General features: G+C 36.4%; 1 long non-coding RNA gene across 1 annotated transcript in view; it reads left to right on the forward strand.

Annotated features, from left to right (window-relative positions):
- LOC127491310 (uncharacterized) overlaps positions 1-12,613 on the forward strand; it is a 175,423-nt gene extending 162,810 nt beyond the window's left edge. Inside the window, exon 4 of the long non-coding RNA XR_011384227.1 lies at positions 11,275-12,613. This is a non-coding gene — a long non-coding RNA (uncharacterized lncRNA). The remainder of the gene's footprint in view (positions 1-11,274) is intronic.
- Positions 12,614-15,414: the final 2,801 nt, after the last annotated feature.

Below are 15,414 nucleotides of genomic sequence, written 5' to 3' on the forward strand. Positions count from 1 at the left end.
GATCTTAGTTTAGGGACAATGTTTCCAAAAGTTCATGTTGCTAAATAGTCCCTTTCTCTTGTAATCTCTAACTTTTAATCTGGCTATTTATTATGCTGGCCACAGGGATGCACTGTGCTCCTTTCAAAATCTCTTTGAAAGCATTATGTTTGTCTGATGGAGCATTTGACTTGGAACTTACACTGAGGAAGACTCGCTAAAGAAGACAGTGGTTTTATCCTAGGAAACAGTTGAGACTTAGATACAGGAAGAACTGAACAGAAATCCAAGCTCTAGAAAGTCTCAAAACCTTCAAGTTTAATTTGTAAAACAGAGGTGAACATCTCTACCTCAAAGTGAGTTTATGAGGCTGAGAAAAGTAGTGCATATAAAAACACAAGGAAGTGCTCTGTAGTCTTACAAGAAAATGATTTGGAAAATCTCCTTATTTTTGCTGAGACCAGTAGGATGAAAAATTAAACTTTTTACTGCTTCTCATCCTCAGAGAAATGCTGACTTCTGTGACAAAATTCCATTGCAAAATCATGCAAAACATAATTATCAACTAAAAGGATTTTTGATTCACTTAAAATCAACCATATTTATAATCACTTCAAATATTATAATATGATCTATTCAAAATTGGTTTACAAGTTCAGTTTTTGGCTCAATGGGAGAAAATAGGCACATTTAAAAAAAAAAATCTTGGTCCTGAGCTGGTGTTGGGCTGCAGCACATAGTGCTTGACAGCCTATATAACCTGTTCCAAGGTCCTGTGCTTTTCAGTATTGGCTTTTCATCTTCGTAGATTGAACGGGATCAGGGCGGAGGACTTTTTAGAACAAGAGAGTAAACCCTGAGATTTTAGAAATAGTCAAGATTGTGTCCTTAGAATGTTCACTAAGCCTTGAAAAGAAATACGTTTACAGGGGCATGAGACTAGTCAATATTCAGAGATTCAATAAAAAGCCAAGCTGAATAAGACCTATGATGTGGCACATTTTCTCCTCAAGTCAGGGAAACAGTTTTGACATTTCCTTTTTTTGCTATAGTATAATGCACTTTCAATATCAAAGAGGAACCCTCTCAGGGTGAAGTCATTTATCACAAGAGTAAGTATATGAGCTGTCTTGCTTCACGCTTATCCTCAGACTGGAACTTTTGATGAACACTAAAATGTGTAATTGTAGCTGAGGTTTGTCTGTACCAGTCTGATGGCAATCCTTTTCTCCTACAGCTTACTGATATACATTCATGAATTTCTATCCAGACCAGAGACATCTTTGAGATTTAGAGGATAGCTTTTTGCTCTATTAAAAAAATATGAGGACAGGTGTGGCAGAACAGGGTGTTAAGTTGCTGCAGGGAACACCAACAACTCACAGCAGAGTGTCTGGGTTCAACCTCCAGCTCCTCTACTTCTGATCTAGCTTCCTGCTATTGCATAAAGGTAGCTCTTGGGTACTAGAGTTTCTGACATCCCACATGGGAGACCCAGATGGAGTTCCTGCTTCCTGGCTTTGGTCTGGCTCAGCTCCGGTTGCGGCAGGCATTTGGAGAGTAAACCAGTGGGTGGAAGATCTAGCTTTCTCTTTATGTCCTCTCTCTTCTCTGTCTTCTCTCTCTTTGTCTTTGTCACTCTACCTTTTAAATCAATAAAAGTAAATTCATTAACTTTAAAAAAAGTAATTTTTTTAGATCACATAGCTTTTAATTGAAAAAATTCAATTTTCAGCATATTGGAAATAAAAATAATAATAGGCATGTGACTATGTGTGAGACATTCCACCAAAAGCTTTATTCAGTTTTATTTAATTTTCACTAGACTCCTGCCGTGTAGATCTTTTTGTTTTCATTCAGTTGGTGATAAAACCAGTAAATCACAATCACAATCCAAGGCAGTGACTGACAAGAGTAAAACAATTTTTATTTCTAAAGTTATCTACATCCTAGTATAAACATTAGAAAAGCAATTTGAAGCAGAAACATTTTAAATGAGAAGACTGCCAATTTCAGGAAAAACTAGAAGTCCTGGACATTATATATAGAAGAAACATACGGAAGTTGGAGAGAAGAAAGCAAACTGATTAGCAACTTCAGGACACAAGGAGTGTCATGCTACTGAGCTCCCTGAGCTGTCTTATTGTTTCAGCTATTTCATAGTTCATACCAGAGCTGAAGGCCTCAATCGAAAATGCCAACAGGCACAGGCCAAAACAAAGAAAAGTCTGCCCTTTCTATTCATAGAACAGAGAAAAATGTAGTTTAGCAAGTAGGAAAATTTTTAGATAACAATTACTCTACTTCAGCCAAATACTCCAGAAAGATCTTTTGGCCCACACTTAACCCTAACCTGTAAAGGCTAAGTGGGCTAAATGGAGATCCTAGACCTTAACCTTCACCTGACGGTATTAAGGCATGTAAACCCCACTGATGGGAAAATGTTAGAGAAGACCAAACTGGGAGCTGCAACTTTCATTCCTTCTAATCCTAATGGAACTCTCCTATCCATTGCAGTGTGTCCAAGTAGACAGCATACATTTTTTTCCCCGTTTTGAATGATGGGGTGCTTTCCATCCTCTCCCTGTGTTGAGTGGATGCCACAAGGGGCCTAGAGGATAATTAAGAATTTAACAACTGCCAAACAATAACAAGCTCACTCCCTCAACTTTTGAGTAAATAGAGAAAAGTAACAAGGCACGCCAAACCTGTTCAGCCAGGGAGTTATCAGTAGAGGCCCAGAAATGAACAGAGTTTTAAAGATCCATGGGGCTATCGCATGACATTGAAACCCCAAACAAAGAAAACAAAAGCAAGATATTTAAAAAAAGGCTGAAAACTTCTTAAATTTAGCAAAAACACATAATCAGAAATAAAGGAAGAAGACAAATCCACATGATTCTACTCTTAAGCACATCATAATCAAATTTGCAAAAGCCAAAGAAAAAAGTCATGAAAGGAGAGAAAGAAGGAGAGAACTAACACTGTAGGATAAAAGTAGTTCAAACTGCCGTGATTTTATTATGAAAAAGTGTGCTAAAAGGATGTGACTTTTTAAGTGCTGAATGGAAAGAATTGTCATTGCAGAATCCTATTATCAGGCAAAAGTATCCTTCAGGAGTAAAAGGGAAATGAGCACACTCAGATTAAGAAAAATTAAGAGAATCTATCAAGAGTAAACCAATGGCTAAAGGAAATTCTCCAAAGAGAAATGAAATTATTATAAAAGAATTATTGCAACACAAGAAATAAAGAATAACAGAGGAATATAAACATGGTTAAATATAAGACATTTTAATTTCTGCTTAAAATATGAGATTCCTAAATTATTATTGATATTTGAAACAAAAATTATAACATTTGTATGATTTTGTTCTAAATGTGTATATCAGGGCTCTTCAAAAACTCAATAGAAAATGATTATTATGAAACAATGCATGGATTTCAAATTTGTTTTTCACCAAAATATACCTACTTTATTTAAAGATTGATTTATTTGAAAGGCAGAGTTATAGCGAGGCAGAGGCAGAAAGAGAGAGAGGTCTTCCATCTGCTGGTTTACTCCCCGGGTGGCTGCAATAGCTGGAGCTAGGCCAAGCTGAAGCCAGGAACCGGGTGCTTCTTCCAGGTCTCCCATATGGGTTCTGGGGCCCAAGGACTTGGGCCATCTTCTACTATTTTCCCCAGCCAGAGCAGTGAACTGGATTGTAAGTGGAGCAGCCAGGGTACAAACTGGCACCCGTATAGGATGCCGACACTCCAGGCAACAGCTTTACCTGCTTTGCCACAGCTCAAGCACCTAGACTTACTTTTTAATTTAATTTTTCCATGGATTTTTTGAAGAACCTACCCTTATATAGAAAATATTTAAGGAATGAAAAGGTGGTAACTCTTTTAATACTTTGCTTGAACTTGTAAAGTAATGATACTAGTGGACTATGATGAGTTATAAATTTTTAATATAAGACCTAGAGCAAAGGTTAAAAAACATATAAAGTGATATACTCAGTATGAATATAAATAAAACAAAATGGATTTCTAAAGATTTTTGAAGTAAACTGTAAGTCAGCAGGGAAAAGAAAAAAGAGAAACTAAGAATAGTCACAACAAATCATAAAATGTCAGACTTAAGTCTGATAAAGCAATAATTATATTAAAAGCACATAACTGAAATACAACAATTACAGAGAGAGATTGGCAGATTGTATTGAAAACCATGATTCAACCATATCTGCATATGAGAAACTCACTTCATGGTAACAATAAAGTAAGTTGAATACAATAATGGAAAAAAGAAATAACAGGTAAGCATTAATCCTAAAAAGAGGGGAGTGGCTATGTCAATATCTGATATGATAAAGTAGGCTTCAGAGAAAAGACAATTATCAGACACAGATTAGGACAATTTATAGTGACTGATAAATGTGTCAGTTCACTAAAAACACATTAATTCTAAACATGTCTGCACCATACAACAGAGCTGTGAAACAAAAACTTACAAAACAGAAAAGAAAAACAAAAAATACACAATTTTAGTTGGAGACTTCAACACCTTCTTCCAAATAATTCATAATAAGAGAGAAAAGATAAAGAACTCAACAGCACCAACAGCTATAGGATCTTATCAATATTTATAAAACTCTCTATCAGTAGAGCAAAACACTCATTATTTTCAAGAGTCCATGGAATATACACAAAACCAGTGAGCAATAGAACAAAGTTCAAGAAACTAAAAAGAAATGAAATTGGTTAGCACATGTCCTCTGAAATAATTAGAATCATTAACAGAAAGGTAACAGGAAAATCTTAAAACACTTGGTAAATAACCCACAGAAATCCCAAGGAAAACTATTGAACTGAATGAAAATTTTATACAACTTATCAAAATACTACAACAATGTGGTTCATAAAATTTATAGCACGAAATATATGCATATAGAAAGAGGAAAAGTCCTAAATAAATAACCTAAGTTCCTAACTCAAGAACCTAGAAAAAAATAACCACAGTCCTATACAGTATCTGCTGAAAAATAGGAGAAAAGGAAATATTTTCCAATTAATTTTTATAAAGCTTTTATTACTCAGACAACCAAACCAGAAAAATACAGTACAAAAAAAAGGAAGAAAAGAAGGAATAAAGAAAGAGAGAGAGAAAGAAGGGAAAGAAGGAAGGAAGGAAAAGAAAAATAAAGTGACAGTATTAGTCAGGGTTCTCCAAAGAAACAGAACCAATGCAATGTATATGTGTGATTGGGTGTATATAATAGAAATTGGCTCCCATGATTATAGAAGCAGAGCAATCACGTAGGATACCATCTACAAGCTGGAAAACTAGGAAAGCCAATGATATAATTTAGTCTGAATTGAAAGGCCTGAGAACCAAAAGAACTAACGTAATAATGAATCAAAATAGGAGAATATAGATGTCCCAGCTCAAATTGAAAAGTAAATTCCCCACCTTCTGCTTTTGTTATGATTATTTAGGGGAGAGATTTGTGGAGCAGGGATTCCCACAAGCCTTATCAGAAAGCCAGTGTAGTCCCGGATTCCCCACTTCCAATCTGACTTCTTGCTGCTATATATCTAGGAAGGCAGGCAGTGGATGATGGCTCAAATACTTGGGTTTCTGGAACCCATATGAGAGAACAGATGGAATTCTAACATTGGCCTGGTGCAGTCCTGGCCATTGCTGCTTTAGGGAAGTGAACCACTGGATGAAGATCTCCTTCTCTCTGTCACTATGCCTTTCAAATAAATACAAAATAAAAATAAAAGTATTTTAAAATTTACTTATTTATTTGACGTAGCTAGAGAGGATACCCCCCATTTGCTGATTCGTCCACCAAATATCTGTAATGGCAGAGACCAGGCTCTGATGGTGCAGGGGATGAAGCCAGGAGTCAGAAATGTGGCCGGCACCGAGGCTCACTAGGCTAATCCTCAGCCTTGAGGTGCCAGCACACCGGGTTCTAGTCCCGGTCGAGGTGCCGGATTCTGTCCCGGTTGCCCCTCTTCCAGGCCAGCTCTCTGCTGTGGCCAGGGAAGTACAGTGGAGGATGGCCCAAGTACTTGGACCCTGCACCCTATGGGAGACCAGGAGAAGCACCTGGCTCCTGCCTTCGGATCAGCGCGGTGTGCCGGCCACAGTGCGCCAGCCGCGACGGCCATTGGAGGGTGAACCAACGGCAAAGGAAGACCTTTCTGTCTGTCTCTCTCTCTCACTGTCCACTCTGCCTGTCAAAAAATTTAAAAAAAATTAAAAATAAAAAATAAATGTAATCTCAGTCTCCCAAATGGGTAGTAAGAACATAACCACTTGAGCATCACTGCTGTCCTACAGGGTCTGCATTGGCCTGAGTCAGAAGTCAGAACTGAGAATCAAATACAGACACTCTGATATGGGATGCAGGTATCATAACCACTGGACTGAACCCCTTCTCTTCAATCTGTCTCTTTATTCCATTTAGGCTATCATGGTATTGGATGATGCCCATCCACATTAGAGAGCCATCTACTTCACTCACTTCACTTATATAATGCTAACCTGTCTGGTAATACCCTCACAGAAACATTAGACATGTTTTACCAGCTATCTAAGCATCTTTAGCCAAGTCAAATTGATGTGTAAAATTAACTCATACAACTGTAAACCAATATTCCTCATGAATGTATATGCAAAAATACTTAACAAAATATTAGCAAAGAATTCAGAATTGTACAGAAAGGATTTTATACCATGATCAATGGTAAAAGACTGGTTCAATGTTTAGAAATCAAACATGGACTACCATATTACATGCTAAAGAGTAAATATTATACAAACAAATAAGTCAAAAAGAATTTGAAAAATTAACAAACACCAATGCATTATTTAAAAAGCTATCAGGAAGATAAAATATGGGTGACTTTTTAATTGATAAACACAGTACGTAAGAGTGAAAAACCAAGTAAGCCTTTTTCCTAAGACCAGAAGTAGAATAAGGACATTCCCTCACTCTTCTTAATCAACATAATCATGGAAGTTCTAGTCCATGCAGTAAATACAGAAAAGGAAATAAAAAACATAAGGTTGTAGAAAAATAAATTTTTAAAAATTGCAAGTTTCTTGCTTGTTTACACAGAATGCTCAATAACTCTACTAAAAACTTCTTAAAAAATAATAAATGTGTTCATCAAAGTCATAGAATAACAGGGGCCGTCGCCGTGGCTCACTTGGCTAATCTTCCACTTGTGGCGCCGGCATCCCATATAAGCGCCGGGTTCTTGTCCCTTCTGCTCCTCTTCCAGTCCAGCTCTCTGCTGTGGCCTGGGAAGGCAGTAGAGGATGGCCCAAGTGCTTGGATGCTGGCACCCACGTGGGAGACCAGGAGGAAGCACCTGGCTCCTGGCTTTGGATCAGTGCAGCATGCTGGCTGTAGCGGCCATTCTGGGGGTGAACCAACGGAAGGAAGACATTTCTCTCTGTCTCTCTCTCTCACTGTCTAACTCTGCCTGTCACATAAAAAAAAGTCATAGAATAACAGATAAACATATAAAGAACTCAATCACATTCATGTAGACTTGCAATAAAACATGAAATTCAAATAAAAAATGCAATATTATTTACAATTATGCAAATAGATGAAATCATTAGCTGTAAACATAATACAACATACACAGGATTTCGACTTTGCAAGTTACAAAACATTGATAAAATAAAGATCTAAATAAAAGATGTCCACACTATATGCATGGATTGGAAGATTTAATATAGTAAAGATATTAATTCTTGCCAAAGCTTAAACGAATTGTATCAGAAATTGTATTATAAATATAGTGAAGATTTTTCTAAAATTCAGCTGGAAAATGCAGAGGAATTATAATATTTTTTAAAAAAGAAATAAGTTAGAAGGATCAATCTACTCAGTTTCTTTCATGACCTTATACAGCTAAAGTGTTCAAGAATATGAAGGAATAGGTGTATATATCCATAGAATAAAATAGAGAACTCATAAGTACAACCACACAAATATGCTCAGTTGATTTCTATGTTATTGCAAAAACAATTCAAGGGGGTAAAGATAAGTCTAAGAAATGATGCTGGAGCAAATATTTGATCATTCAAAAGGGTATAAATGAATGTCAATCTAATCTCAGACCCTATAAAAATATAGCACAACATGCATCACAGACTTAAAAAATAAAATGTAAAGTTATAAATCTTTTTGAGAAGCATAAGAGAAAATCAGGATATAGAGTGAATCTAGTTATTCTGATGGACACCAGAAGCATGGTGCATAAAGAGAAACATTGGTAAACTGGGCTTCATAAAAACCTCGAACTTTTGCTCTGCAAAGACTTTTTAACCCAGATGAAAAGAAACTCACAGAATGGGATAAAATAGTTGTAAGCTATATAGTCAACAAAAGAGTAGAATCTGAAAAAGATAAAGCTCTCTCAGTAGTACAAAAACAATCCAATGAGAAAATGGGCAAGTATTATGAAGAGACCATTCACCTGATAGACATGCAGATGGCAGTTAAGCACATGAAAAATATTAAAACATAATTTTTATTAAGGAAATTCATCTTTTTTGTTTGTTTTTTTGAATATTTTATTTATTTACTTGAGAGGTAGAGTTCCAGACAGAGAGAGGGAGAGAAAAAGAGAAAGGTCTTGCATCCACTGGATCACTCCCCAAGTGGCCGCAATGGCCAGAGCTGAGCCAATCTGAAAAGAGAAACCAGAAGCTTCCTTCAGGTCTCCCACGTGGGTGCAGGGGCCCAAGCACTTGGCTCACTTCTTTCCAAGGCCATAAGCAGAGAGCTAAATCAAAAGAGGAGCAGCCGGAACACAATGCCATGCTCATATGGGATGCCGACACTGCAGGTGGAGGCTTAGTTTACTACTCCATAGGACTGGCCCCAGGAAATTCATCTTAGCACCACAATGAAATATCACTATGTACCTATCAGAATGGCTGAAATAAAAAATGATGGTAACATCAACTGTTCTAATACATTGAGAATACAAAACGGTATAGTCATTCTGGGAAAGATTGCCAGGTTGTTAACTAAGTTTCAAATTGTCATGCAACACAACAATTAAACTCTGGGACATTTATCTCGGAGATATGAAGACTTATGTTCACATAAAACCCATATATGATTAACGTATCTTAGCTTTTTGCTGTGTGATAACCCACAACTGGGAACAACTCCGACTTCCTTCAGTTGATGAATAAGCTATATATGATACATACTTGCCATGGAATGCTACTCATCAGTAAACTCCTAGATCCATGCAATAATCCAAGAATTATCCTGAGTGAAAAAAAGTCAATCCAAAAATATTACTAGTTGTTAGATTCTTGAAATAATAAAATTATAATAGAGCACAAATTAGTGGTTGATTTGAGATGTTAAAGGATGACACAAGGACCCGTGGATTGATGCTAGTGCTCTATGTCCTGATTGTGTCAATGTTAATATTACTGGTTGTGATATTGTACTGTAGACTTGCAAGATATTACCATTTGGTGAAAATGAATAAATGGTACAAAAGTCCTCTCTGTTATTTGGTACAACTGCTCATGTACCTACAATTATTTAAAAAAACAAAAGCATTTAAGATGACCTGAAGTAAGGAGTTGTGGAGAGAGTATTAACTTTATTAAGTTATCACCTATCAATACTGGTTAATTGATTTTGAATTATGGGTCAAATTGATATGATATTAAAAATAGGGAAGACTATGTGTAAGGTATATGGGAACTCTTTAAAGCGCCCATACGGTAAAAATTTTACTAAATATTTAAATATATACATAAATAAAATAAGAAAACATGCAGACATAGACATTTACTTTTATACCATTTTCAGAATGTCAATATGATCATTGTTTTAAGTGAACACACATATTTAGAATAATGAAAAACAAGCTACATTTGCTAAAACTGAAAAAGGGGCCAAAGATGATAATGAAAAATGCTGTGCCAGTGTGTACAACCTGACATCATGCAGTATTTATATTTTACAGAGAAGTGTGTATGTGTGTGTGTGTGTATATATATATATATAAGCAACATGAATATATATAAACAGCATGTATATGTGGCTATGCTATTAAAAGATTATATGAAAGGGTGATGATAATCAGGGCCTCAAGAACCTCTCATAACCCAGGATTCATTTTTTTTCTCCCTCTTGAGATTCCTAAATATACCAAAACACAAGACTCAAAGAAGATATACAATTAGTGTTTGTTGAGTGAAAAATTGAACTTTTTCAGCATATCACAACTATTGGATGAATGAGTGAAAGCAGTCAGCTTTGTATCCTCATTCTAAGAATGGAGCTCATCTCACTAGACTTTAATTGCTGGGGGACTGAAAAGCAGAGCCTGTTTTTTTTTTTTTAACATTTTCCCTATCATCCTTTCCACATGTCTCACCTAGAGAACGTGCTCACTGAGTGTAAGCTAAGGAGGATGAGAACTTCTCTCTCTGTAGGGTACCTCTCTTTCCTCTTGTGGTCTCACCACCTCATAGATGAGTTTGTAAAACTTGGCAATTTCCATTCACAGCTTTGAATGATTTAGAATTCTGTTTTGCATTTCAGTTTTGTCTGAACCCATATGGCAAAGTCAAAACTCCAAACAAATCTGATAAATTCCATCTTGTGCTAGCCATTCCCTGTGGCTTGGTACAGCAGTGAAAGCTCTTGCATTACTTAATTCCTTCTTGTTCCATGGCCATCTGTATCTGCATCTTTAGACTTGGATAGGTCTCACAATTGTCTGTGAAACACAGCATGAAAGAGGTCCAGTACATTCATTTGTTAGGAGTGGATCTTTTAAGAGATAAAGAGAGTAAATAAACCAACCTGAAAATGCAGAATTTTCAGTATGGGAGTAGTTCCCTACCTTGGCAGAGGTGTGCTCACATAACTCTTGGAGTTAGAGAGCTCATGTTTAAGATTCATATATTATTACTTCCTTCCATAAATATTTGCCATGTAATTAATATTTATTGAGTTCTGAGGAAAAAACATCTATTTTCATATTAAGTTTTCCAAGCAACCCTTTAAACTAAACATTAATTTAGCTCCATGTAATTTTTCAGCTTGTATCTGTTATCTATCAAAATGATGGACGCTCAAAACTTAGTTATTGCTTTCTACAAATGCAGGTCGCAGTTATGAAGATGCAGGCAAAAGCATGTAGGTACTTTTCAGTATGGATTTTGTGTTTGAACAGTATCTTAAAGATTGGGTATGTTTAGAACAAAGATGATAAAAAGAATATTTTGTTTTCAAGGATGACTCAGTACAAAAATTCCAAAGGAACTTGTAATCAAGTGATTCATTCAGACAACAGCATGGCCAAATGCACAGTTGGAGAGCAACGTGAAAAGGTGTCTTGTGAATAGGAAAGTAACGTCCTGCCTAATTTTGGATGGCCTTGAGTGCTAGGTAAGATACTCTGGACCTTGTTCTCTAGGTGATGGGAATGGAAATATTGAGTTCTGCGAGTTTCTGACAATAGTGTGAATGTTGTATAAAAGAGGAATCAGAGAGAGGGACACCAAGTAGGTCTTCTCAGACTAATTGGTTAAGGATGAGCAAGAGCTTTGAGCTCATTAATATGCTTTGCTCTCTATTAGACTTTATGTCCTGTGGCTCATTAATTCCCTGTTGATATAGCCTCAGGCTGTGTTTCTTCCTCCCTGAGTTCATGGGGTAAAGATTTTCCTCTCTCTCTTAAAACTATATCAATGTCTAGCCTCATTGGAATGTGCAGCCTTTGCTGATTTCTTTGGTGAGCACCTGTGACCCATGAGAAAGTTCAATTTCAAATGTTAACTTAAAAGCTGGAGGAAAATAATTAAATGTGATCAGATCTGGCTTAGAAATTCAGTACATCTATTTCTGAGAATACCCACAACCAAGCCACAGTGTTTTTACTGCATCATTGATCTGATTTCATTGTGGATGTAAAGTATGATCTTGTTGGTAGTTATTTTTATTATTCAACATGTTTGATGGGAAGAAATGGAATTGGCTAAGGAAGAACATAGGTTCATTTCTTAATGCATTGAAAATATTTACATAATGTGTGTTTTTCTTCTATGTATGACATGTAAAATAAAAGTAAAATCTAAAATAAGTGAATAAAGAAATCAGACAAATGGAAAATGAGACTTAGAAGAAGATAATAAGAATGAGAATGATACTAATATGCATAGTGGTCACCCTAAAAATCAGTCTCCTTTTAAGCTATAAGCCATAAGTTGGATTCCAAACTATTTTAGCAAACATAAAGTCTGTGTACCTTTTCAATGCCCACTGAGGGAAGAAAAATAAATAAAAAATCAAACACCTGTGGGCTGGTTTTTGGTGCAGCAGCCTAAGTCACCATAGAGAAGCCCATACCCCTTATTGGGATGCCTGGTTCAAATTCTGACTACTCTGCTTCAGATACAACTTCCTGTTAATGTGTGTACTGGGAGGCAGCAGATGATGGTTCAAATGCTTGAGTCCTTGTCACCCACAGGAAAGATTCAGATGGGATTTCTTATTCCTACCTACTGGTTTCAACCTGCCTCAGCCCTGGCTATTGGGAGCACTGGAGGAGCGAATAAGGAGATGGATCTCTCCCTCTTTCTCTCTCTGGCTTTCAAATAAAATGAAAATAAATAAATAAAAAAATTAAAGTAGAGAAAAGGTGCCACTTTAAACAAAACCCCATATTCACTAGGACACTATTTGTGTTTCAATGTCTCCAGTATCCAATAGTACCCAGGAGAGTATTATGAATTGTCATGAAATCGTTCTTCAAAACTATCCTTGCAGTACAGCTTACAGTTAAATGATTTTTATTCTCAATTTTACCTAATAGTAGAGGTTGAAACAAATTTAACTTAACATGAATGTTATGATGTTGCATACTAGAACACAATTAGGCTATTCAAATGTATAGTTTTGTATTCTTTTAATATAGTCCCAAAATAGATTTTTTAAAAAGATTTTATTTACTTAAGAGGCAGAGTTACAGACTAGGGAGAAACAGAGAAAGACCTTCCATCTGCTGGTTCAGTCCCCAAATGTATGCAATGGCCAGAGTGGGCTGATCCAAAACCAGGAGCCCAGAGCTTCTTCCTGGTCTCCCAAGTGGGTCCAGGGGCCCAATTACTTGCACCATTTTCCACTGCCATCCCAGGCCATTAGCAGGGAACTAGATTGGAAGAGGAGCAGCCAGGACACAAATCAGTGCCCATATGGGATGCCAGTGCTGCAGGCAGATGCTTAGCCTACTATGCCATGGTGCCAGCCCCCAAAAGTAGATTTTACAGCAGGTAGTCTGAACATCAGATGATGTTGATCTCCAGAGAAACTGACCAAGTACAAGATTGGGGTATGTTTGGGGCTGGAACTGTCTACCATGGACCAAGTTTCTTTGAGGGGTATCATGAAAGTAAACTGCATTAAAAACATTCAGTTAAGGAAGCAAATAAACTAATTTTTGATACAATGATAATAAATATGGCTGTTTTATGTAGAAAGACTTTACTAAAATTATTAGTTTAGTTTTGAGAATAATTAATTTAATTTTTGACTTATTGATTGCAGTTCTTTGATTTGTTAGGTGAATACATGATTGGTTTTGAAAACAACATTAAACACGAGACGTTTCTTGTAATAGAATATGAGACAATGAAAGAAAATCTAGACCCTGAACATCCTGACTGCTGGCTAAGTGGCTGATGGGTAAAGGGGATAGAACACTTTGAAACCAAACTTTTGCTTCCTAGCTTTGAAAGTGACTGTTCGAATTTACAAAACCTGTAAATTGGATCCCATCCAACAGCAGGTTAAAAAAAAAGAGAGAGAGAGAGAGAGAGAGAGAGTTTTATTTCTTGCATTTTCTCTTGAGCATTTTCAGCATCTTTGCTGTGGAAACTCACAAAGTTATTTACCACAGGTGTGTCGGTAATTATGATATATTATAAACATTTACTTTGTATAATGGTCCTCAATGTCTTCCACCTGTGACCTGGTACTTGAATACCAAGCAGTCATGCAAAGCAGGTAGAAATAAAAGCTGCCAACTTATGATAAAATTATTTTTTCTCTTTCTCAGATGTGCTATTCTCCTAGGGCATTAATGTTTACCCAGGATTTTTTTCTCTCAGTTTTCTAATTTGTTCCACATAAATGCACCCATTTAACCTTAAAATACTAACAATTTTAAACAGAAACCTTTCTAAATGACACACATGCTTCATTGTCCTCTCAAACCAAGTTAAGATAAATTTACGTTTATTTTCTAAATGACCCTGACTTATTGTATCAATAATTAGACTGTGATGAAATGAGTCCCATCATTGAGTATTAATGATGCAAAAGCAGATTTTTGCTCGTGCTTAGTGTTCATATATGTCTTTGTCTTATGAGCTCTTGACTTTATTTTATAATGATAATGATTATTTTATATGTTACAAACCTAGTTGCTTTTCTGTGAATTTGCTTACTGATATCAATGTTCCTTTGCAGGGTATCATTCCCCTAGTCTATCCCCTTTATAATGGGCATCACTTTTCACAATAGAAACAGCATTAGTGACATTCACCTTCCACAGCCCTTATCCCTTGGCTAGTATGTTTCAGTAACTCTATGAGAAACTTTATACCTAGGGCTTCATAGTCATTTACAATTGCTTATGAGGTAGCTATTATTAACTCAGGTGAGTATAGCAATCAGAAAACTTCAAGGGAGCTAATAATATGATTTTCACACAAATATGCATCACTTGAAGTACAACGAAATATTCTTTGGAAGGAAATCTGTGAGAGTACCTGTCATCCAAGCAAATGAATTAAAATGAATATATCTAAACAGAGGAATTTAATCTCACACAGAGAATTCCCTAGAGAAAAGAAATTTCCAACTCAAGAAAAATAATTGGAATTTGTTTTTCTTTTGGGGGTATAATCATTATCTTAATTTCTTTCTACTTAGGCTAACTGTTAACTGAAATTCCACCAAAGTGATAGAAGAGAGTCATGGAAGAGATGTGCAATTCGGGACATGCTCAAGCTGACTTACCTCAAACGGTAGAGTTAGAAACAGACCAGGGGATTCCAATTCAATCCCATCGAGGTGGCATGTACCAATGCCATCTCACTAGTCCCAGTGATCAATTTCTGTTCACAATTGATCGTAATGATAGGACTAAGAACCAAAGGGATCACATAAACAAGAATAGTGTCTGCAAATACTAGCTGATAGAATCAAAAAGGGAGAGAATGATCCAACATGGGAAGTGAGATACACAGCAGACCCATAGAATGGCAAATGTCCTAACAGCACTCTGGCCTCATAATCAGCCCTTAAGGCATGCGGATCCGGCTGAAATGCCCATGAGAGTATTTCAGGCATGGAAAGCCAAGACACTCTG

The sequence above is a fragment of the Oryctolagus cuniculus genome, chromosome 18 (genome assembly GCF_964237555.1).
Source record: "Oryctolagus cuniculus chromosome 18, mOryCun1.1, whole genome shotgun sequence".
NCBI classification, from domain to species: domain Eukaryota; kingdom Metazoa; phylum Chordata; class Mammalia; order Lagomorpha; family Leporidae; genus Oryctolagus; species Oryctolagus cuniculus.